We start from the raw sequence: 23,820 nt of genomic DNA, 5'->3' as shown, positions 1-23,820 counted from the left end.
ATCCTCATGTTTGAAAATACACCACCTATGGCCTGGACAAATATCCCTAAAATGTAAGCAAGCTAATCCATTTTGTGCAAAGAATTGTTCTAGCTCAGATAAAGAAAAAAATATATCTGTGCTGCACTTCTTGCAAGATAGTGTATCTGTTTACACTCTTTATGATGCCAATATGGATTCAAGGGATTTTCGCTCACATTAGGACCATATCCCGCAATATAGAACATAATTGCCCCAAAATGACCGGCAATTTGTACACTCAAGTCAACAAATATATACTGACAGCTTAATGTTTGTTAGGGACTTTCTAATATCTGTTAGGGGCCCAGGAAGCACACAAATTTAATGTGAAGCGTAGATACAAAATACGAGTTATAAACCAATGTGATCAGTGCTACAATGGTAGTCTGTAGAAGGCTGCAGGAGGCAGAGACACCCCTGCTGCTGAGGGCTTTTGTTTCCTATTATGGTGAAGCAGCTCACTGCCTTCAAAGATCAAGAAATCAGTCCCAGTTGCCTTCTAAGTTTGGGGAAACCCAATGCTGCATTCCAACATATATAAGAGCCATTGAAATGGGAGACTCACAGAGTAGTACCTGGATTCTGGAGCTCTCAAACCACATGTCAGAGAGCTGCATTAAATATTCTTCCTGAGCTCTCCTGCCATGTGAATCTACAGTGACCAATTTCCTGTTAGGGCCCTCCAAATAAGAGGCCCAGTGGGAAGTCTTCCCTATCAGAGAAGTCTCATAAAATTCGTATTTAATTGCCTTCTCTATGTCTGGCAGCCACCAAACAGCTATCATGAAGTTACTCTTTTACTGCCCCTTCACCTAACCACTATCAAGCAGGGGATAGTGGATGCTCCTGGGACAGAGACATAAAGGCAGCAGATTTTTAGGCAGGTATTTCTAAGGGTCAACTCTGCCCTCACATTTTTTTTAACATTTATTTTTGAGAGACAGAGAGAGACAGTGTGAGCAGGGGAGGGGCAGAGAAAGAGCGAGACACAGAATCTGAAGCAGGTTCCAGGCTCCAAGCTGTCAGCAGAGAGCCCCACGAAGGGCTTGAACTCACGAACCATGAGATCATGACCTGAGCCGAAGCCAGATGCTTAACCGACTGAGCCACCCAGGCACCCCTGCCCTCACATCTTCACTGAATGGGTCCCTGCTGCTGGGCAGATTTAAACAGACCCAAGTTAACTAGCTCAGATTCCTGATGCCAAATCACATGCTAATATTTGTGCCGTGTGAGGGAGTAGAGAGAAAAAAAGTAACTAAATCTCTGGGGAGAGGAGGGGGCATTTTGGGCTTCGAGAGAAGAGGTTTCTCAGATGGATGTTAAAGATAACTAAGAATTCACAAAGCAGATGGAAATTGGGGAAACAACCTTTCAGGCAAAGTCAAGTCATGGACAAAGGCATGGAAGAATGGTATCAATGAAAAATGCACCTTTTTAGAAAATGTATATTTCACTTATATTTTATCATTAGGTGAGACAGGGTGGAGGGTGGGCAGGTGAGAGGATGCTTTAGAGAGAAAGATACTGGAGTTCATTTCACCCACTTCTTTTTCCCCAAAGTTCTGCCAGTTCTCCACCCAGGAAGTTCAGCAACATTCCTGACCTGCCCATAATGGACATGTGTCCTGGACATTGAGCTGTAAGTGCTTGCACTGGATCAGTCCTAGGAAAATTAGGACAGTTGGTCACCCAACCATCCAGCCGAAGCCCAAGAGGGCATGACCTCCCAACTCTATTAAAAGCTCAGAATGAAGGACATGGGTGACCTTGTACTAGCAAAAGCTGAGTGAATTCCCCACTCAACTTTTCAATTTTCTCAACTGTCCTTCCACTCGCAGCTTTAAGGAAAAATACCAGATAAACCCGGACAAAGATTCAAAGATAGCAGGCAGGATACCTAGCAGAACACAAATAGAGGGAGGAATTAGGGATCCTCCAGGCAAAGTCCTTCTGAATTACTAACAGCAGGTCCCATCATTGATTCTGAGCACTTCCATGTTCTTCCTGATCCCTTCTTGGGGGAGTACAAGTAATTATTTCATTTTTTCCCATGAAAAAAAATTCTCATGAAGGGCACCTGGCTGGCTCAGTCAGTAGGGCATGGGAGTCTTCATCTTGGGGTTGTGAGTTCGAGCCCCATGTTGGGTGGAGAGATGACTTAAAATCTTTAAAAAGGTATCATGAACCAGCAGTTTAGTAACGTACCACTCATATTTTCCAAACCCATAGCGCCCCCCCCCCATTTGCTATTTGGACCATTCATTCTAACACATGGTCCTGCATCCCAGATTGGGATCTCTCCCCAGTATCTCACTTCAAGCAGTTCGCTGAGTGCCAGTTCACTTCCGCCAATGCTCTAGAAAAATAAATCATACAATACAGCTCCTGCTCTCCAGTTTATGATCTCATTGGGAAGGTATGACAAAAACCCCTTCAGGGCTTGAACAAAGCAGCATAAATACAAACATATACTTTCCTTGCTCTGCTATTTAACATTTAGCTTCATGAAGTCCTGTTCAAACTGGCTTGCGTTGTGCCACTGATGACATTTGTGACAGTTTATTTTTAAAAGTGCCGCTCAGAAAAATGGAAGTTGAACATTCCAAGGACAAGGGAACCTCAAGTTCTACTCTAACACTCTACCAGTTTGCCCAGCTGGGAAAAAAAGGGGGGGGGGTGATGGGGTGATGGTGACAACTACCTATAATGAGAGATAATTGAAGGTGATTTCAAATAGAACAAGAAAATAAAGGTATCTTATCTGTCCCTTCCTACGACTCAGTTGGACATGAAAAGTGCAGCAGTCCAGAGCAACAAGGAAAATTATCTGTGTAATGGGAGCGGACCCAGTTGCAGAAAGGTCAGCATTATCAATGGAATACAGTAACCTCAGAATCCAACAGGTGAGGAGCTAATGCTTACTCGGCAAAGATCCAAGAAGCAGGCAGGGGTAAGCAGGTGGATGCTGCAAGGAGATACAAGATCCAGGCACTGAAGTTTAGCTCAGTGACAATTCTGTGCATTTGGGGTGGGATAAGACATTTATACTAAGTAGGGGAGAACAACACTAAGAAACAAAATCATTTTAAATTGTCTTCAGTATTTTTGGGAAACAGTACCTTTCAGTAAGGTACTGAAAGAAACCTACTTTAGAAATCGTGGTCGGGGGGCCACCTGGGTAACTCAGTCAGTTAAACGTCCAACTCTTTATTTCGGCTCAGGTCATGATCTCACAGTCATGAGATGAAGCCTGGCATCTACATAGAGCCTGCTTGGAATTCTCTCTCTCTCCCTATCTCTCTGCCTGTCTCCTGCTCACACACACACACGCACACACATATGTGAGCACTCTCTGTCTCTCTCTCCTCTCTCTGTCTCAAAAGAAATAAACTTTAAAAAAAATATATCAGTCAGGGCATGTTCCCATGGGTGGTACCATTTAAGCTGCAGCACAAAGGACGAGAAAGAGCTAGCTAGCCATGTGAAAGGAAGGCATTCCAGACAAAGGTGCAGCATGTGCAAAAGCCCTCAAGTAGGAAAGCAGGTGGTATATCTGAGGAGTTAAGACAAGATCGGCATGGGTGAAAACTCCAAGAGTGGCTGTGGGAGTCCAGCAAGGGCCAGCTCATGAAGGGTCTTAGCATGGTAAGGAACTTGGATTTTATTCCAAATTCATTGAAGGAGTTGCCAATAAAGAATTTTATGCAAAAGAGGGATGCAATATAATCTACAAAATGAGAATATCACCTTGGCTGCTGGGGAGAGAACTGACTAGAGGAGAACAGGAATAAAAGTGGAAAAACAAATCAGACAAACGATGGCAGGAGACCAGACTCAAGGAAATGGTGGAGTGCAGCTAAGGGGGCAGATTTAAGATACCTTTTGGAGTCTGATTTGAGGACTTGCAGCTGGGTGGACTTAGAGAAGCTGAGAAATAAGGAGAAATTTTGGATTTCAGGCCAGAACAACCAGATCATTGTTACTGTCGATTTCCATCTTGGAGAACATTAGCAGGGTGAGAGACATTTGGAGGGCACAACGGATATGCTACCTTTGAAATATCTGTAAGAACTCCAAGTAGAGGTACCAAAGAGACAGGTTTGTAAATTTGGAGCTCAGGTGAGAGGGCTGGCGAGTGATTCAAATTTGAGGGTTAGTACTCTGAAAGGATATGAACAGGAATGCCATGAGAGAGAATTAAGCAGGGCAGGGGCGGGGGAGGGGGAAGTGGTGGTAGGAATTAAGGATCAAACCCTAAGAAATCCCATAAGGTAAAGCACAGTCAGCCTGACTTCACATGAGAATCACACAGGAATCCCTGAGAAACGGTCCTGTAGCCATTAGCGCCCTCTTTTGGTAACACCCAGTCCTTGCTCTCAAGTTCTTCTGGATTCCTCTAAATACATTAAAGTCCCAATAAATGGACCCCCAAAATAACTGAAGTTGGACAAGGTCCATCTGGAAACATAGATATTTGTAATGACTTCTGCAAGGAGAACTTCAGTCCTTGGCTTTAGAGGATCTGGGTGTTGGGTCGGTTACTGAGAGATCATCCACCCACAGGCCTCAGTTGGTGCCAAGACTTCTGTGGAGTCCTGGAAGCTCCTCAAGCTCCCCAGTCCTAACTGGGGCTCGGGATCTGGTTGTGGAAGTTGGGGAGTTGCCCCAAACATGAAAGAACAAAGAGCGTATGGACCAAGAACCACAAGAGTCAACAGGCTTAGAAGAACAGATACACAAATGAGAATGAAATATTAAAGGTCAGTTTCACATCAGAATGGAATTAAAGCACGGAGGAAACAAAATTCTTCTATCCGAAATGGGATTTATGGACCCATTCATTCAATCAATACTTCATTTTCTGAATAGACTGTAGACTCAAAAGTCAGGCTGCCCAATTTAGCAAGCAAACATGCAGGACACTGGTGACCTGGTATGAGTCACCTAGCCAGCCTCGTCGCCAAATGGCAATGCCCTCTTTCTATTAACTACATATTCTTGTTCTCTGTATTCTTGATGCTCTGGCATCTGGGGTCTCAATATCTGGAAAGACACTACCCACCCCCCACCCCCCCCCCCCCCCGTGGTTAGCTAATTCCTAGAGAAAGCCACAGCTCACCAGGGAGCACACCTCTCATATACAAACTAACCAATCTGAAGCCCAAACCCTAACCACCTCCTTTATAGAGCTCTCAGAAGCCAAGCCACCCTCTACGTGCCCTCATCACCCTGGGGGACCAGGAATCAGAGAAGCAGGAACAGATACTCTGTCCAGAACCCACCGAAATTATTCTAACTCACCAATCCTAAGCCTGTTCACTGTGCTGCCTTGCTTTGCCCATGGAACCAACAGTAAAGAGTGTTTCCTTGCTCCTTCTGCCCCCCTGGCTAATATGGGTGTCTCCCAAAGTACCCCTGCAGGGAGTGGCAAGCTTCCTCCTTTTGGGAACAGTGGGGAACCATCTTTTCAGTCATCTCCTGAGCTGTTAGCCTCACAACACCTGAAAAATAATAAAACCTCCATTTTAAAACATTCTTCCCCTCCAAGCATTCAAAAACACCCTGGAGTGATTTAAAAACAATAAAATGTTTTCAATTCTTGGACAAAATGACCTCCAAGTTAGGAAATGTTAAACTTCAGTTGCAGTTGAAAAGCAGTTCCTTGGACTCTAAGCAGATACACAGAAAGCAAATGATTCTCAACAGGATAATGATTTGGGAAAATGGAGACCCTGTACAAACCTGCCCCCAAGAGGGTTTCAGAAAGGTTTGCAGACGTGACCCTCTAAGATCCTCAGTGGCCCTGTGGCTCCACAGCAATGTGTATCGGAATAAAAAGGTGTTAAAAGAGATTTCACCATCATGTTGAAATATACAGCTAGATCCTAATCTATGTGGAAGAATAATGACTAAAGCTTTGCCTACACCAAGTACAAGCATTCGGCTAAAATTTAAGAGCTAAAACCTCTGGATCATTCTGCACAGCAAAACCCAGCTTCGGTATACGAACACCCCCAGCTACTACTCATCAAGTGTTTATCATGTGAACGCCCTCTTCTCAGGTGGTTCACCCACATAATTCATCCCATCTTCACAAGTACCTTTGACATAAGTACTATTATAGTTCACCAACAAAGAAACTGAGACACAGAAAGGACGAGTTAATGTTCACAAGTGAATAGAGCTGGTGAGGATCAGAGCCAAGATCAAGGCTGTCAGAACCTGCACATACAACCATGAACTACATTTGTGTCTTGAGAAGGAAGATGCCAAGTTGACTGTGTATGATCCTCACAGCACAAAATTTAAAGTGGACTGAACAGCATCAGACTATTTGCTTTCTTTCTTTAAAAAACAAAACAAACGCCAGTCTTCTCTTTGAGACAGCTTGCCTTAAGGTTATGGCTCTCAAACTATGGTCCCCAGACCAGCAAGATAAGCATTCCTCCAGAAGTTGCTTTCATGCCCGTTCTCTACTCAATCAGAAACTTAGGGAATGAAGCCTGCCAATCAGAATCATGATTTTCCAGGCCAGTCTGGTGCATACTGAGAATACCTGTCATAAATGTGCTCAGCTCATGTATTAAGTATGATTTGCACCCTTATCACATAGTTTCTGATCATCTGTTTTTTAATGGACTCTCTGCATATAGTTTAAGAGGGATTTTTCTCAGGAAAACCTAGGGATGGTTGTGGAGAGGGAATTACAGACATTAAAGTATTGTGCTCAAAGACCTTGTGTGGTGCCCAGAGTTCACATCAATAAAATCTCAAAAAAGATGTAAGACCTCAACAGGAACAATGTCATTCTAGCAATTTAATTACCTAAAGCCATAAAATACACAAAGTTTAAAATCAAATTCTTGCGTTTTAAATTAGCCGACTTATCCTTTTACGCCCACTCATTGCGACCCCTCCGAATTGACCCAAATATAGCTTCTTTTTCTAGGGTCTTTGGGCTTCCTAAAGACAGTAATCATGACTAGTTTTTTGATGCACCTCTACACCAAAAACAGTGCCTGGCTCATTTTTGGTGTTCAGCAAGTGACTCTCAAACATAATTGCAGCCTCCAGTCACAGATGTTCCACAGCCTGGTGTAAATCAAGCCATGAAATTAGCATTTTTTAAAACCACATCTACCTTTAGTTACTTTCTGTCCCTAGGGAAGGAAGCAACCATAGAATTCACAATTTAACTTGGGGAGGAGACTATTCCTTCACAGGACACAAGTAAAGTTCTGGCCAAAGATCTTGATTTATTGGACACCGGGAGAATATGATTACTACATATTTATAGCAGTAGCTAGAGATAAGTACATTCAGCAAAGTGCTACTGAAATGTGTTTCCTTCATTTCCTTGACAGCAAAAGGAAGCAATGAATGCTTTAAATCACAGAAAATATTTAGAATACAAAAGACAAATGGAAGTCACATCTCCCTCAACCTGCAGAATAGCCAGTATTATACAAGGTTCACCAAGAGTTTGTGGGAAACGGATTCCTCTTCCCTCTACTTCTAGAAGAATCCATGAAGACCCAGTTCATTTTCCAAGCCCTGGTAAGAAGTTGTCAACTAAAGAGATAAATTGGATATCAAATAGATGGTCACTGCTTAAAAACAGGCTTATTCTTCATGCTTCGCTTATTTTTCAAGGACTTAAGATTTTTTAAACAAACTAGCCACCTGATCATTTTATTCCCCTTGATTCACCTGTCCAACCTTTGAAACTACAAATGTTAAAATGGGACTTCATTTTGAGTTCCACTGTTTTAAATATTTTTAAGACAAAAAAAAATCAAATATTGAAATATACAAAAAAAAATCCTGGGCCCCCCATCACTTTAGACTCTTCATCTCAAAATCATAAAAACCATACACAAGTTAGAATGTACCTTCCACATTTTTTCTACCAATCTGTTTGTGTATGTATACTTATTCAGACACTGCATATATTTATGTACATTTATTTTCCAAATGCCATTATACTCGTCAACTACCTCACGCTTTTTTCTCACACATTTTATTCTTAAAACAAGATTTTTTACATTGAGTTTTTCCCCAGCTTTGAGATATAATTGACACAAGACACTAAGTTTAAGGTATAGAACATGATAGCTTGTGAAATGACTATAACAACACATCATTCTCAAAGAATTACAATCTTTGTCCTTAGAATAGGTAAGATCTACGCCTAGCAACTTTCAAATATTCAAAGCAGTATTAACTATGTCACCATACTGTATATTAGGTCCCCAGAACTTATTCATCTCATGACTACAACTTTGTACCTTGTCATCAACATCTCCCCATATCCCCCACCCTTGGCCCCCGGCAACCACCCCTTTACTGTTTCTATGCATTTTTCCCCTAGATTCCACATTATAAAGGACCTCATACAGTACTTGCCTTTCTCTAACATTTCACTTAGTATAACCTCCCCAAGGCCCATCTTTTATGTTGCCACAAAAGGCAGGATTTCATCTTCCTATGCCTGGATAATATTCCATTGTATATATTTACCCCATCTTCTTTATCCGTTCATCTGTTGATGAACACTAAGGTTGTTTCCATATCTTGGCTGTCGTGAAGGATGCTGTGATCAACACAGGCATAGGGACCTCTTCAAGGTCCAGTTTTCATTTCCTCTGGATATATACACAGAGGTGGGATTGTTGGATGATGTGGCAGGTTTTTTGTTTGTTTGTTTGTCTGTTTTTTTGAGGAGCCTCTACGCTCTTTCCAAAATGGCTACACCAGTTTACATTCCCAGTAAGGGACAAGGGTTCCCTTTTCTCCCTACCCTCACCAGCACTCATCTGGAGTATTTCTCTTAGAGGTTGTCCTAACAGGTATGAGGTACTGTCTCCCTATGATTTTGACTTGCATTTCCTCGAGTTGGATGTTGAGCACTTTTTCATATACCTGGCGGTGATCTTTTTGGAAAAAAATGTCTATTCAAGTCTTCTGCTCATTTTCATTGGATCATCTGAGTTGGTTTTTGTTGGTGTTGCTATCGAGTTGTACATGGGTTCCTTACCTATTTTGGATATTAACCCCTTACCAGATAAAATTTTCCCATTTTACAGGTTGCCTCTTTATCTGGTTCACTCCTTACAGATGCTTTTTAGTTTAATACACTCCACCTCTTTTTTTTTTTTTTTGCTTTTGGTGTCATACCCAAGAATCATTGCCAAGGCCAATGTCAAGGAGCTTTCTCCCTATATTTTCTGAGGTTTTATTTTTTCAAGTCTTACGTTTAAGTCTTTAAATGATTTAAAGTAACTTTGAGTGGTATAACGTAGGGGTCCAATTTCATTCTTTTGTATAGGAATAACTAGTTTTTCTCACTCATTTAAATCTTAATAACCCCAGTCAAGTTGAATTCCAAAAAGGATATATCCCAGTTTATAGTTCCAAAAACTGTAGATAATTCCCCCTTTCACCCACACTGTCATTATCTGATAACTACATGATAGGTACCTCATTGTTACTTTTAATTTACCTTATCACCTGAACTGTTGGTTTATTTTTCCTGGTAATTTGTACAAGTTTTCTTATGTCAGGTCTTAGTATTACATGAACCCTCTTGGGGATTTTTGGTATTTTGAGGCTTACTTTGGACAAAAAGTGTATCTATATCTATGTAATATTCTCATCTGAAAATGTATGTTTGTTTTATTCAAGGCTTTTTTTTCTCTCTAGACAATTGTACCATTTTCTTCATGCAAGCCTTACATTTCCAGTTTATGGCAAGATTTGTGAGGGATTTTTTTTTTTTTTTTGCTGCTTTGAATTTTTTTATTCTGCTTCTTTATTAGTTTTAGTTAAAATGTAAGAATGGTACCAGTTTGACATCTTGAACTTCCTCTTATTAATTGTAGTAATTGCTAATTGATTGTCCACGATCTTCTTGCTATATAATTGGCTGATCTGTACACGTAGTTTTCATCTTACTTTTTCCCCCCACCCATTTCACTGACTGGTATCTCCACAAAAATGTTCAATCCTTACCTTATTCTTGACTTTAATGACAGGGTTTCTATTATTTCATTAAGTGTGTTGCTGACTGCAGATTTCTCATAGGTTCCTTTTTTCCAAGTAACATTCCTTCTACTCTTAGATTACTGGGTATTTGTTTTAATGGGATTGAGTGCTGAATTTTAACAAATGCTTATTTTCTATCTACTGTGGGGAAAAACAGTGAATTACATCAAGAAGTTTCTAATTGTGAAATCTCTCTATATCTTAGGACACATATGCATTGGCTTCTGACTCACTGTAGATGTCAGTACAGGGTAGACTTGAAAAGAGATCAGGAGAAAATTCTCTTCCCCCCATTTGGAAAAATGCATTCCTCAGGACTCAGTAAAGGATCAGAGTCTGCCATTAGTGTATAATTATACTGATTTTGGTTATACTGACTCTTCTAGCTCTGTGTCCTGGATTAAAGCTGAAATAATAGGTCAATGGCATACTAAATAGTGTTACCTTGGAAAAAACAAGAGGGAAAAGTAATTGCCTTTGAATAACACGAACCAACAGAAATCATACCAAGGAAAAAAATCACTCAATTTACAACACTGCTCACTCAACTGTCCTTAGTACTATGACCAGTACTTGTGAAATCTTATCCCCAGAAACATTCTATCCCATATTACTCCCCATGGGTTCTCCTTTCAATACCAAGCTCCCACTGGACTTAGATCTCTGACCTTAAGAAAACAAAATAGAAACTAGTGACAAAGGATGCTGTTAATTTCAAGATGTGATGGCTTCAGATCAGTGGAGACAGAAAAATGATCCCAGAGTACTTCTTCCCAAAGCCAAGGAGGTGAAACAACCACGGGACAGAGCACCTTGGGACAGACTGGGCTAAAGTAGCGACATTTAGCAAATGAAAACACAGAATGTCTGTTTTAATTGAGCCATGCAATATTTTGGTCATACTTGTACTAAAGGAAAAATTACATGTTGCTTATCTGAGGCTCAAATTTAACTCAGTGTCCTATATACTGTAGCTCATGCTAGAGTTATTAATTAACTTGCCTGAATTTCTATCCTGGTCCCACCACCTAGTAGCTATGTGACCCTAACATGTCAGGAACCCACTCTAAGCCCACTTTCCTCAATGGTAAAATGCACTCCTTTGAGGATTAAATGACTTGAAGCACATGAAATGCTCAGCACATCCCCCAGAATTTAGGAAAGAGGCAATTGCAGACAAACCTTAGGGTTGAAGTAATGGTGACAGAGGATTTCAGGATGTGAAGAGTACTAGAACAGGAGTGGGGAGCCGGGTTTCGGTCCTGACTATGTTTCAGATTAGCTGTGTGCCCTTAAGCAACTCTTTGAACTTCCCTGGGCTTCAATTGTCTCATCTATAAAATAAGAAGGTTGAATTAAATGGTCTCTTCCCACTCTGAATAGTCTCTGATTCTTGAACCCCTATTGCTTGGACTTTGGAGAGACATCAGTATTGTCAATTCCCTTTAAATGAATTCTTCCCACAGGGCCGTACATGATTAATATCTTTTGAATACTACTGAGAGTAAAAATATGCTGAGTTGACATTTTAGTAGTGTTTGCTTTGAGGAATACAGGTGCAATTGGTCATACTGATTCTCAGACAAAAGTCCATGTGGTTTCATGGTTTCACCTCAAGTTATAAATCAATTCTGGGAGCCTGAGCCTAATCCAAGACCCTGAATGCAAGTTACACTATCTTCAGTGTTAGCACAATGAGCAATACGGAATCTTGGTTGTCACTGCAAAGTGGTTTATGGCAGAAAGAGAAGTCATGGGGTTTTCAAATAAAGAGACATAATATACCTTTCTAACAAATACCATCCTCAAGTTTTACTTTAATTTACAGTTAATTTTCCCCCCTATAAGCCACTAAAAAGCTTTTGATTTTTATGGTGCTATTGTTACTGTTGTTCAATAGGCCAAGAGGAAAAGAGGAATCTATAGGAGCCATTTAAACTCAGGAGCTTCTGATACAGGGAACTAAAAAACCACCTTCCCATATATTATGTCTACAGAGCAAGCCAAACACTCATACATACATGCGATGTCTCCGTGAAAATTATTACTGAAAAGTTTTCATTTTGGGGGATCATGTAATGTTAGCACAAGAAAGAAACAGTGATCTAGTCTGACTCTTATTCTACAGATAACAAAAATCAGATTCAGAACAGTTATATGAATTCTCCAATATCAGAAAGCATAAAGTCCATCTTTTCTATGATGTTCTCTTTACTCTCATTTAAGTTGTTAGAGAAGAGATGACGTAAGAGTTTCAGCTGACCTACCCAGGAAGTCCATGACCCTCTCAGCAACTACTTTACGCTGGACACTATGCTAGGCAACTGGGATATTAATAGTGAGTAACACAAGGTCCCGTCCTTCTTCCTATTAACTGAAAAAAAAAATCACTAAACCAAGCCACTTGTCCATTTCTTATCCACAGCAATTTCAGGACATGGTCTTAAAGGTTATTATGGCTGTGAGGTTCCTGGGAAACCATTGGAAATAGCCTTCCAATGCATGGTTTGAAATCCTATTCCCGAAAGCCAAGTTTGCTATTTCAATAGTTTCTCCTGAACTTATAATTTATGTTGTTACAGGCATCCATCCAGGTAGCACAGCATAGTGAGAATCAACATGGGTTCTACTCCCAAAAGTGCCACTAACAAACTGGGTTACTCGGAGTAAATGAAAACTTCTTTGGTTACCAGTCTCCCCATCTACAGAATGAGGAACTTGATCAACAGGACCCAAAGCCTCCTGTATGTTACAAAACTCTATCTAGGGTACGATAGATACAGTCAAGGCACTAAATGGAGAAGGATCAGCAAGCAGTCAGTGGGGGGTCAAAATCCAACTAGCCAACCTCAAAAGTCCTAATTGGGATACTCAGAGTATGACATGTAGTTCCTTCCAAAGCTCATCCCAGAAAGGAGCTCAACAATTAAAGAATACTCTTAGGTCTCCAGCAAGTTGATGTACCTCATTCAAGATCCCAGAAGTGGTTAGCGACTTATTAATGACACAGTTGGTGGGGAGAAGGTCACTCACTCTTCAGACAAACAACCCACTCCATTACATCTCACTTTATCACCTAGCCATCCACCTACCTTCTTCCATTGCGATTTCTGAAGCTATTCTCACAGTTCCGAAGATTTATTTTGATCCAATGGGGAAAAACATTTGCCCTGAACAGCATGCAACACCACTCCAGATTAAAATCAATATGCCATACTGGAAAGGAGCACTCTGCCAGAACATTTTCTTCCTTACATTAGTATTCCAGGAAAGTACTTGAGGTTCCCAGCTCTTACCTGGCCCAGACAAACTCTTTGCATCCTACCTCAAGCAATGCCTAATCTCATTGTGTCAACATGGTGCTGCCTCTACAAATCTGAGACCATCACATTTCATGATAAGGAAGCTGGATTTCTTCCTGGTCATTTTCAGATCCAGGCTAGGAAACCCTGCTGATGGGGAACCAATTTTCCACACTTCTTAATAAACTTCATCCTCACAATCATCGGTCTGAAGAGAAAAACATACTACTCTCAAGTTGCAAATACCAAATGCTATATAAATAACAAATCAATTCTTTGCCACAAGATTTATAGTCACTTTTATTAGTAATGGGGCTCAGGGGCAAGAAAAACCAGCATTGGCCTTGAGGTCAAGCAACTTGATTCAAGGCCAGCTCTGGAAGCAAGTAGCTTTGTGACTTTGCAGGAGTCATTTCACCTCTCAGGTCTCAGTTTCATTGTCTGTTAAGAGTTGAGTGACATAAGCTCAAAGACCCTTCCACTACCACCCACTCTAGCACTCATGTCTTATGACCCTATATTCTTTTCTCTCAGTTGTTGGCCAATTACCTGCTTTGGAAGACGTATTAACTCTTCTAGGCCACTAGGGTACAATTTAACACATTCCTGATCAATAAATCAACAATCCTTCTTTCCCTCCGCATTAACCTTGCATTTGTTATATCACTCTGGTCATGGAGGATTACATATGAGCAGGTGTCTCCCATGTTAACAGCAGGGCAAACCCTGGAGCTGGAACCTCTGATATTGGCACTCTCATCAGTTTTCCAGGGGAATTGGACTCATGGTTCTGAACCTTAATTGTCCATAAAGAGAAAACGGACTTAAGTGACATTACTTTACAGGAAGTCTAACACCCAAACAGGGGACGCAAGGATGTGGTGTGGTGGCTTGGGGTCTACAAAAGGGCTTGGTGTCTTTATTCATTCATTAATTCATCCATCCATTCATTCATCCCTTCTCCCAAGCCTAGGACTGGCTACAGAATTTTTGAGACCCACTGCAAAGTGAAAATGTCATGCTCCTTGTTTAAAAAAATAAAATGGGAGAGAAGAGAGAAGAAAATCCATTAACATTTCTAAAATAAACATCTTCTTTCCATGGTCTTTCCCTTGACCTGGCATGATGTTCTCTATTTGCTACTTAAGGTCATGCTCCTTTAGACAGGGAGAGTTCAAGCTCACACAGGCACCAGGGTGACTAAGAGCAGGTGCAGCCTCTGGCTGCCAGTTTTCCCTTCCACCGGCACAGGACTGAAGTGCCACAGTACAGGGAAGTCAAACCAGGCATTCTCCCTTCCCACAACCTGCAACCCCAAACCATGGTAGCTGGGCAACCCCTGGGGCCAGGATATACTAGGTATCTGGCTCAGGGTGGTCAAGAGGCTCACTCCCACCAAGTGACCTGGAATATGCACTGTGCTGCTGCCACATCAGAGCAGGGATGGCCACCATTATGCCCTACTCCAATATGCAGTAGGGCACGTGCACTTACCCAAACATTTGCAGCACCTACACTCACAGGTCCCTGACTGGCAGGGGAGGCAGAGGGGAGCCAGGCAGGCCACCGAACCAAGAGGTGGGAGGCAGGCGGCCAAGATCATTCCCTTTTAGGGAGACAGGGTAGTAGGCTGTGAGACGCAGGACCAAGAGCGAGCCACCACTCCGAGCCTCCAGCACACACTCTTTTGTCCCAATGACTGCGCCTACTGAGCACAAACCCAAAGAAATAATTACCTCCAATCATCCATCAAAATCCTTGAGGGCATCACCTCTCCTGGGAAGTCTTTCCTGCCTGCGCTGCACTAGGCAGCTGGTTACACTCTCACTGGCACCTCCATATATCTCGGGCATACTTCTAATACCATAGTATCACACTTTATTTCAGTTTGCCTGTCTGTTTTCTCCATAAGCCTAAGAAATGTGGAGGCCAAGCCTATAGTTTATTCACTTTTTATGTCCCAAAACGTAGTAGGTGCTCAGCAGAGGCACACACAACAGCACCCCACAGCCAGGGATCATTGCGGAAGTGCTCTCTCTCTTAGCACCTCAGCCATAACTTCTCCATCCATTTGAGGCAAACGGATGCCCGGAGCAGAATAGAGAGCACCAGATATCCCAAGTACTATTGTTCTGCTGCACACATTCTCTCATTCACCAGTCAGGAGTTAAACATAATGGCAGAGTAGCATCATGGAATGGTCAAGAACACAGACCCCTAATCCAGCACAACAGGGCTTAATATTAGGAGAACTTGTCGCTATTCTGTAACTAATCTCTTTTTTCATTTTCCACCAAGAAACCAAGAACAGTTTAAAAGGGGAATGAGAGGGGCACCTGGATGGCACAGTTGGTTAAGTGTCCAACTCTTGGTTTTGGCTCAGGTCATGAACTCCTGGTTTCATGAGTTCAAGCCCCAAGTCAGGCTCTGTGCGGACAGTGCAGAGCCTGCTTGGGATTCTCTCTCTCTTCCTCTCTGCCCTTTCCCCACCTGTGCTGTCTCTGTCTCTCTCAAAATAAATAAACTTGAAAAAAAAATTTTTTTAATAAAAGTAAAAGGAGAATTCGATTATTCTGGTAAAAGACCATTTCATCAAGATGTTTACCCAAGGCCAGATCTTTCCACGTGTAGGAGATGAAGTCATAAAAGGTAACACAGGAAATTCAAAGACTGTAAGGGTAACTGTGGTCTGACAGAAAGGGCAGACTCTTCCACAGGAACGTGTTGCTGCTTCTTTAATTTCCAGATTGCCTGTTGTGATTCCTCCTTATAAAAAGATGGTGTCGAGTTGGGACATTCATGCGCCTAGAAAAACTCACTTTGAAATAAATGCAAATGGATTCTTTTCCCATAAGCCCCAAGGTACAATGTGTCTTGTGCCAGGTGATGGATTAGAATTTTCCAGCATGGGTTTATGTTGTCAGCCCCTATCAGTACGGCACCAATCAGAAGAGATTAGTCTCACATTGTCAGGATTCTTGTCCAACAACCATAGCTTAGAACTTAAAAGTGTGCTGTCTTGCCTTCTATCAACTTCACTGTACAGATACAGTGAATCAAGAGACAACTGTAGTCAGAGAATAATGTGATATGCAACTTTCAATGTAACAAAGAAAGCCTTTTAAGATGTCAATGCACTGAGATAAGAAAACATGTCTTGTATCGCCTTTGACCATGTAGATGTGGACATTTAAGTATTCAAACACCTCCTGGTAAGGTTTCTAATTTCTTCAACGATGACATTATTAACCTATGAAGGAGAAGTATTTCTCTTTTCACCAACTTAATCCACATGGTCTTTAGAGTATTTGATACTTTCATTCATGTTCTTCTTAGTCTCACCTCCACAAAGAGCAAGTAAAGTATGTACCTGTCGCAACAGACCTTGGGGATCTTGTTCCTTGAAGCTCCTTAATCCCTTGGAACTTCAGAAGTTGAACTCTGGCTCCTTGAAGAGGCTTATATAGGCCATTTCACAAACATCTGTCCAGACATAGCCCAAAAAAGTATCCTTTATTCTGACTACAAGGAGAGAAGAGCCTTCCCCAGGCTGTTAGCATCCTCACAAAAGATCAGCCCTGGGGTTGCAATCTGGTTCAATGCCATGCAGCATTACAAACTTCTATGGCTTTGGGGCACCTGGGTGGCTCAGTCGGTTAAGCGTCCAACTCTGGATTTCGGCTCAGGTCATGATCTCAAGGTTCTTGAGGGCAGACTCCACACTGACAGCATGGGGCCTGCTTGCGATTCTCTCTCTCCCTCTCTCTGCCCTTCCTTCGCTTGTGCTCACTCTCTCCCTCAAAACAAATAAACTACAAAACAAAACTTCCATGGCTTTTTTGCCCACAGGACAGGGTCTAACCTCCACAACCTATTCTAGAATGCCCCTTGTGATCCAATCCCTGCCTCACTCACCTCTCACTGCCTCCCACCTCCATTCTGCCAGAATTACCACAGTCCAGGCACAGACAACTGATGACCGCTCTCCCAACATCTCCATGGTCTCCGGGGCTTTCTCACTCTTGTTCTCTCTTCCTGAAGTTCCCTTCCTCTACTTCTTCAGCATGAAGGTTTATACTTCTCTGTGAGGACTTCCCTTAACTTCCCTCCCAAGAATACGTGTACACGTGCATGCACGCACACACACACACACACACACCCCACTCTCAGGCAGTTAGCTTTAGTGTCCTCCTGTCACCAAAGCTCTTGCCAAAGACTTTAATATAACCGTTGTCACACTGTGTTATAATTTGTCTCTGCCTCTGTGGAATCATCACTTACTCATCTTTAACCTCCAGCACCCAAGCCAGTACCACTCAGCTGTTCATTCAAAAACATTTGTTAGCATCTGGTAGGGTCTCCTGGCTGACTTGCTCAGAGGAGTGTGCAGCTCTTCATATTAGGGTCCTGAGTTTGAGCCCTAAGCTGGGTGGAGAGATTACGATAATAAATTTAAAAATTTTTTAAACATTTCTTAGCATCTATAATCTGCCCTGCTCAGTTCCCTCAGGTCATCCTGAGGCTTGTAGGTTCCAAAGTGGATTCCATGAATCCCCTCTTCTGGATCATGTTTAGAAGAAACATCTGCTTCATCTGAGCAAGGCAGCCATGGAAACCCTCCAGGCTGAAAGTAGCATTAGGGATTACCTAGTATCACCCAACTCACATCATCAAGATGACGACACCGAGGCCCAGAGGGAGGAAGCAACATCCTCAAGACCAACACAGAGAATTAGGGGCAGTTGCGAGACTACAACACACATCTCTTGAGTCTTAGGAGGCTCAGTGTTTTCTCCCTCATTCAAACAGAATGCCTCCTCCCAACATTATTAAGTCACTTGTAAACATCAAATCTGCCCCCAACAGGTGACAACACTCCAGATTTGAAAGACTGTGTTTCCACTTCTACAGTCACTTCCCAACAGGACAACAAAGATTAACATGACTATCCATTAAGGTTGCCAGCGGCACATAAAAGAAACTGACCCTGGAGGACAAGAGGAGAAGAGATAGGATAAAGGGTGGCTAAGAGAACGCTCAGGAATTGGAAACAGTCAGGATCAAAAAAATAGGAGGGAACGCTCAGGGCAGAAGACTGCTGCTGGTGCCTGCCACGACCCAGTGCAGCTGGCCCCACTGCTGTCCTTGCTCTGGACACCAGATACTGCTACAGCCACCACGCTTCCCTCAGCTCTCCACTGTCCCCCCACCTTGACACCAACTGCTCCAGATAGGAAACCAAGGTAGAGGGCCTGACAGGCCACGTCTGTGCACACTGGATAAGTCAGGCACCCAGGCTGCGTGGCCAGAAGGAGAGGTGCTCCTGCATCAACTGCTGTACCAATGACTCCTCAGCTCAGTGGCTTAAAAACAGTTTATGATCTCTCACCTATCTAAGGGTTGACTGGGCTCAGCAGGGCACTTGTCACTCAGGGCCTCTGGAGCAGTCAGAGGTCAGCTTGGGCCGAAGTCATCTGAAGGCAGAGTGCATTGACTTCTAAGGTGGGTCCCCCACATGCTGGCCATGGAGCCTGGTTACCAGCCAGCACAACTGCACACGATCTCTTCAAGGTACTCGGGGTTCTCCTAACATGGCAGCTGGGCTCCCAGAGGAAGTATCCCTTAAGCAAGCTTTCCAGGAGATAGAAGCATTCCCATGCTGGGAGGCATGATTCACTGGGGCTCACCTTGTGAGACTAGCTACCATCGAAACAAAATCGAGATCTGATTCTTACAGGTCTAGGAAGAGCAGGGGGCACACAGGAGAGGTCAGGGCTAGACAACAAAAAAATACTGAAAAGCCATTTCATTATGATAAGTATAGAATTTCTTAAGGGCATAAGGGTCCCATTGGATTTGTTAAAAGATCAGCCACAGAAAGTCATTGCACCATCACAGAGAAGCACATTAGGTCCATTTTGAGCAGGAATCAGGAAAAGCCATCTGCACCCCTTCACAACTACTGCCTCCCTGAGGGCTGTCTATTCCCCAACACCACAGATCCCTCCAGGAATCAGGACTCTGAAAAGGGCCCCAACTTGCTCAAAGCAAATCCAGCCCACCAGCAAAGCCCACTGCATCCCCGTGTTTGTTGTGCTTGTTCCGTGGAGTCTGAAAGCATTATTGGGGAAGACACTACCATCTGCACATGGAAAGCAAAGGAAACAAGGAAAAAAAGAACCAAAGAAAAGAAAAATTGGAAAGGGGCAAAAGAAAAATTTCAAGGGCTTACTTGGAAAGAAAGTGGGCCCAGAAAAAGCCAGTTGTCTTCCTGTACTTGTCCCATCCAGGCTTTAATTTTCTTGAATTTTCTATTTCAATTAGAGACCCAATAATAGCCTAATATCTTTGATAAAATTATGGGAACGTGGGGCACCTGTGTGGCTCAGTCAGTTCAACGTCTGACTCTTGATTTCAGCTCAAGTCGTGATCGCACAGCTCTGTGGGTTTGAGCCCCACGTCAGGCTCTGTGCTGCTAACGCAGAGCGTGCTTGGGACGCTATCTCACCTCTCTCTCTGCCCTTGCTCTGCTCCTATGCTCACTCTCTCAAAATAAATGAGCTTTTAAAAAAATTACTGGAACATTAGGAGTATTTCTTTCTTGGAATATTATATAATTTTGATCAAAGTCCTCAGGGTGGTAAAAGAAAATTTACGTAGCCCTGTCACTCAGGTAATATTTCCACTCCACTGCCCACTGCAGTGGGATTTCCTGGCCGAAGTGAAGCTACATATCCACCTCTGTGATGATGGGTCTATGGTTGTTCATTCAAAGAACATTTATTTGATGAGAGCATCAAATCCAGAGAGCATCTGGATTCCCAGCAGTATTCTGGGTCCAGGAAGCAAAGACTGAAGAGTCTAAAGCCCTCGACACCTGGCTAGAGAAGGGATATCTATTCCAAGGACACTCATGATCAAGATTCCTATTGGGTTTATAGGGGTGACTGGGTGGCTCAGTCGGTTAAGTGTCCAACTTCAGCTCAGGTCATGATCTCGCAGTTCATGAGTTCAGGCCCCACATCAGGCTCTGTGCTGACAGCTCAGAGCCTGGAGCCCACTTAGGATTCTGTGTCTCCCTCTCTCTCTGCCCCTCCCCTGTCTCTCTGTGTCTCTCAAAAATGAATGTTTAAAAAAATTTTTTTTTAAAGATTCCTACTGGGTTTACACAAATCAATGGACACAAACACACAAAAATGCCAATAATAGCCATTTAGGACTACAGAATCATTCATGATACTGCCTTTATCTTTGTTGACAGTTTCTGAAAGAGATCCTGTCTGAAAAGATACTTTTGTTATGGTTTAAATAAGGTCTTCTAAAAAAGATGTCAAAGTCCTGACCACCAGTACCTATAAATGGGATCTTACTTGGAAATACAGTCTTTGCAGATGTTCAAGATAAGATGAGGTAATTAGGACAGACTGTAAGTTAATAGGACCATATCATTATAAGGAGAAGAGATTTTAGCATTCAGTCCAACTTAGACTCAGGTCATGATCTCACAGTTTGTGGGTTCAAGCCCTGTATCAGGCTCTGTACTCATAGCTCAGAGCCTGGAGCCTACTTCAGATCTTGGGTCTCCATTTCTGTCCTTCCCCCACTGGTGTGCTCTCTTTCAAAAAGAAACATTTTTTAAAAGTTTTTTTTTAATTAAAAAAAAAAAGCCCCCTGCATGGGGCTCTGTGCTGACAGCTCAGAGCCTGGAGCCTGCTCCAGATTGTGTGTGTATGTCTCTCTCTCTCTTTCTCTCTCTGTCTCTCTCTCTCTCTCTCTCTCTCTCAAAAATAAAGAGTAACAAAAAAAATAGAAAAAAAAAAGAGAGGAAATTTGAACACAAAGACACCAGCATGATGGGAAGACCAAATGAAGACCCAGAGAGAATACTACCTGCAAGCCAAGAAGAACCTGAGGCAGCCAGCAGTTAGAAAGGGGCATGAGACGGATTCCCCTCACAGCTCTCAGGAAGAGACAACCCTCCCAGTATCTTGACCTGGAGCCTCCAGAACCTTGAGAGAATAAAATTCTATTATTCCCAGCCACCCAGTTTGTGGTACTTTGTTATGACAGCCCTAGGAAACTTCTAGAGTTTTCACGATTACATTTTGTTAAATCTTGGTAAAGGTGAGTTTTTATTGGCTCACTCAACAAATAGCTACTAAGAAAGCATTTTGAGGGGCACCTGGGTGGCTCAGTTGGTTAAGCATCTGACTCTTTATTTTCAGCTCATCTGATTGTCTTCATTTCAGGTGATGATCTCATGGTGGTGGGATTGAGCCCCAGGTCAGGCTCCATGCACAGCATGGAAGCAGGAGTGGGAGGATTCTCTCTCTCCCTCTCAAAAAAAGGAAAAAAGAAAAAAAAAAAAAAGGAAACATCTTGAGAAGCAGAATGGGCTGAGAAAGTCAAAGAGCAGAAAATTTTGTAGTTTACACTAGAAGGGTTTTTTTTTTTAATGTTTAGCTATTTTTAAGAGAGAGACAGAGAGAGAGACAGAGATAGAGACATAGTGTGAATGGGGGAGGGGCAGAGAGAGAGGGAGACACAGAATGTGAAGCAGACTCCAGGCTCCGAGCTGTCAGCACAGAGCCCAGCGCGAAGCTCGAACCCACAAACCCTGAGATCATGACCTGAGCCCAAGTGGGATGCTTAGCCACCCAGGCGCCCCTATACTAGAAGTGTTCTGAAGACAGAACAGTTTCAAGATTATCACAAGGCATACAGCCTCATTGGGTTTCAGTTTTGGAAAAATCAGTCTGTAGAAGGAACGGATTCAAGAAAAAGAAGCCTAAAGACAGGAAGGCCAGTCAGGAGACTACAAAAATGGACTAGTCAAGCCATGGTGATGGTTTGGATAGGGTGGAGCCAAAGAAAAGGATAAGTAAATAAATACGAAATATACTTAGAAAGGTGAATTAATACAACTCAGTGACTGATAGGTCATGAGGAGGAGAATGATGAAAATGATACACAAATTTTTAGTTCTCATAGGTGGTTGGGCACCAAACCGCCTTTTCTATGACCATTTCTGTACAGCCAGGATGCTCTCTGGTTCGATGCACATAAGGAGATCCTAGCCTGACCCAACCTGTCACAGTCAGGGTCCAAGGCTCGCCCTCTGACACACACTAGTGAACCTCATTTTTCACTCTCCCTAACAAAACCAGTTCTGAGTAAGAGCTACATCTCTTAATCCATCACAGTCTGAGGGCACGTTTGAGCCATCCTGCCCCAGCATTTGCAGGTTAGGGCACACGTGCTGGCTCCAGAACTCTGAGTTTGGGTTCCTGGCTCTACCAGTATAGGACCCTAGGCAAGCTACCCAAATTCTTTGTGCCTCAGTTTTCTCCACTGTAGAAACATGGTAATTGTATTCACCTCACAGCTGATGTTAGTCAGTCAGTATCCACAGAGTACTTAGAACAATGCTTGACTCACACGTAATATTCAGTAAATACAATTAGTTGTTGTTGGTAATGATGACCAATTTGGTATTGCTTAGCTAAACTTAAAATTCCCAAATGCTGATCTGTGATGAAGTTTATCAGTCTCCCAGTGAATGGTCAGTTTAACACTTACAGCTGTCGGCTCTTCAGGAAGAAGTGTTCTGTCTCTGTGATCATGGCCTTTCTATCTGGTCAGAGTTGGAGTGGTAAAACTATCTTTTAAAAAAGGACAACGATAGTAGAAGATAGTTGGTTTTAAGAATGGACATTAAAAAAATACCCCAAGTCAAAATTAATAGCCCTAGGTCAATTACCAAAATAAATTTGCTACCTTATTCTATGAAATCCAGAAGTCGGAGAATCCCTGATGAAGGTAGTGATAGCGTAAGGAAGTGAATGTCACCAAAGCTGTATTGTACTGAGGAAGTGACACCAGATGGTAACTCAAAATCAGATAAAGAAATAAAGATCCGAAATGGTTAAAAAAAAAAAAAAAAGTTAACAGACTCAAATATCTATCTTCCCTTTCTTCTCTCAGCTTTTTTCCAAGGCGTAAGATTATATAAAATAATTGTAACATGTATCATTAGATTAACTTCCATAGACATAGTAGTATTATCAATAACATTGTCAAGTATTTTTACTTGAATTAAATCTCAAGTAGGGGTACCTGAGGGGCTCAGTCAGTTAAGTGTCCAACTCTTGGTTTCAGCTCAGCTCATGGTCTCATGTTTTGGGAGTTCCAGCCCCACCTCGGTCTTCACAATACAGTGTGGAGCCTGCTTGGGATTCTCTCCCTCCCTCCCTCCCTCTCTCTCGCTCTCTGCCCCTCACCCCTCCCTGCTTGCTCTCTCTCAGAATGAATACATTGAAAATATATAAAGTTTAAAAAATTGAAAGTAGATTTAAATAATTTAATATGCATATGTTAAGCCATAGAGCAACAGATAGCAAGACAATGCAAAACACCTGTAATAAGGAGCACCAGCGTGGCTCAGTTGGTT

This window comes from Acinonyx jubatus, chromosome D4 (genome assembly GCF_027475565.1).
Source record: "Acinonyx jubatus isolate Ajub_Pintada_27869175 chromosome D4, VMU_Ajub_asm_v1.0, whole genome shotgun sequence".
Taxonomy (NCBI): Eukaryota; Metazoa; Chordata; class Mammalia; order Carnivora; family Felidae; genus Acinonyx; species Acinonyx jubatus.
The sequence above is the reverse complement of the archived record's forward strand: the minus strand, read 5'-3'. Positions refer to the sequence as shown.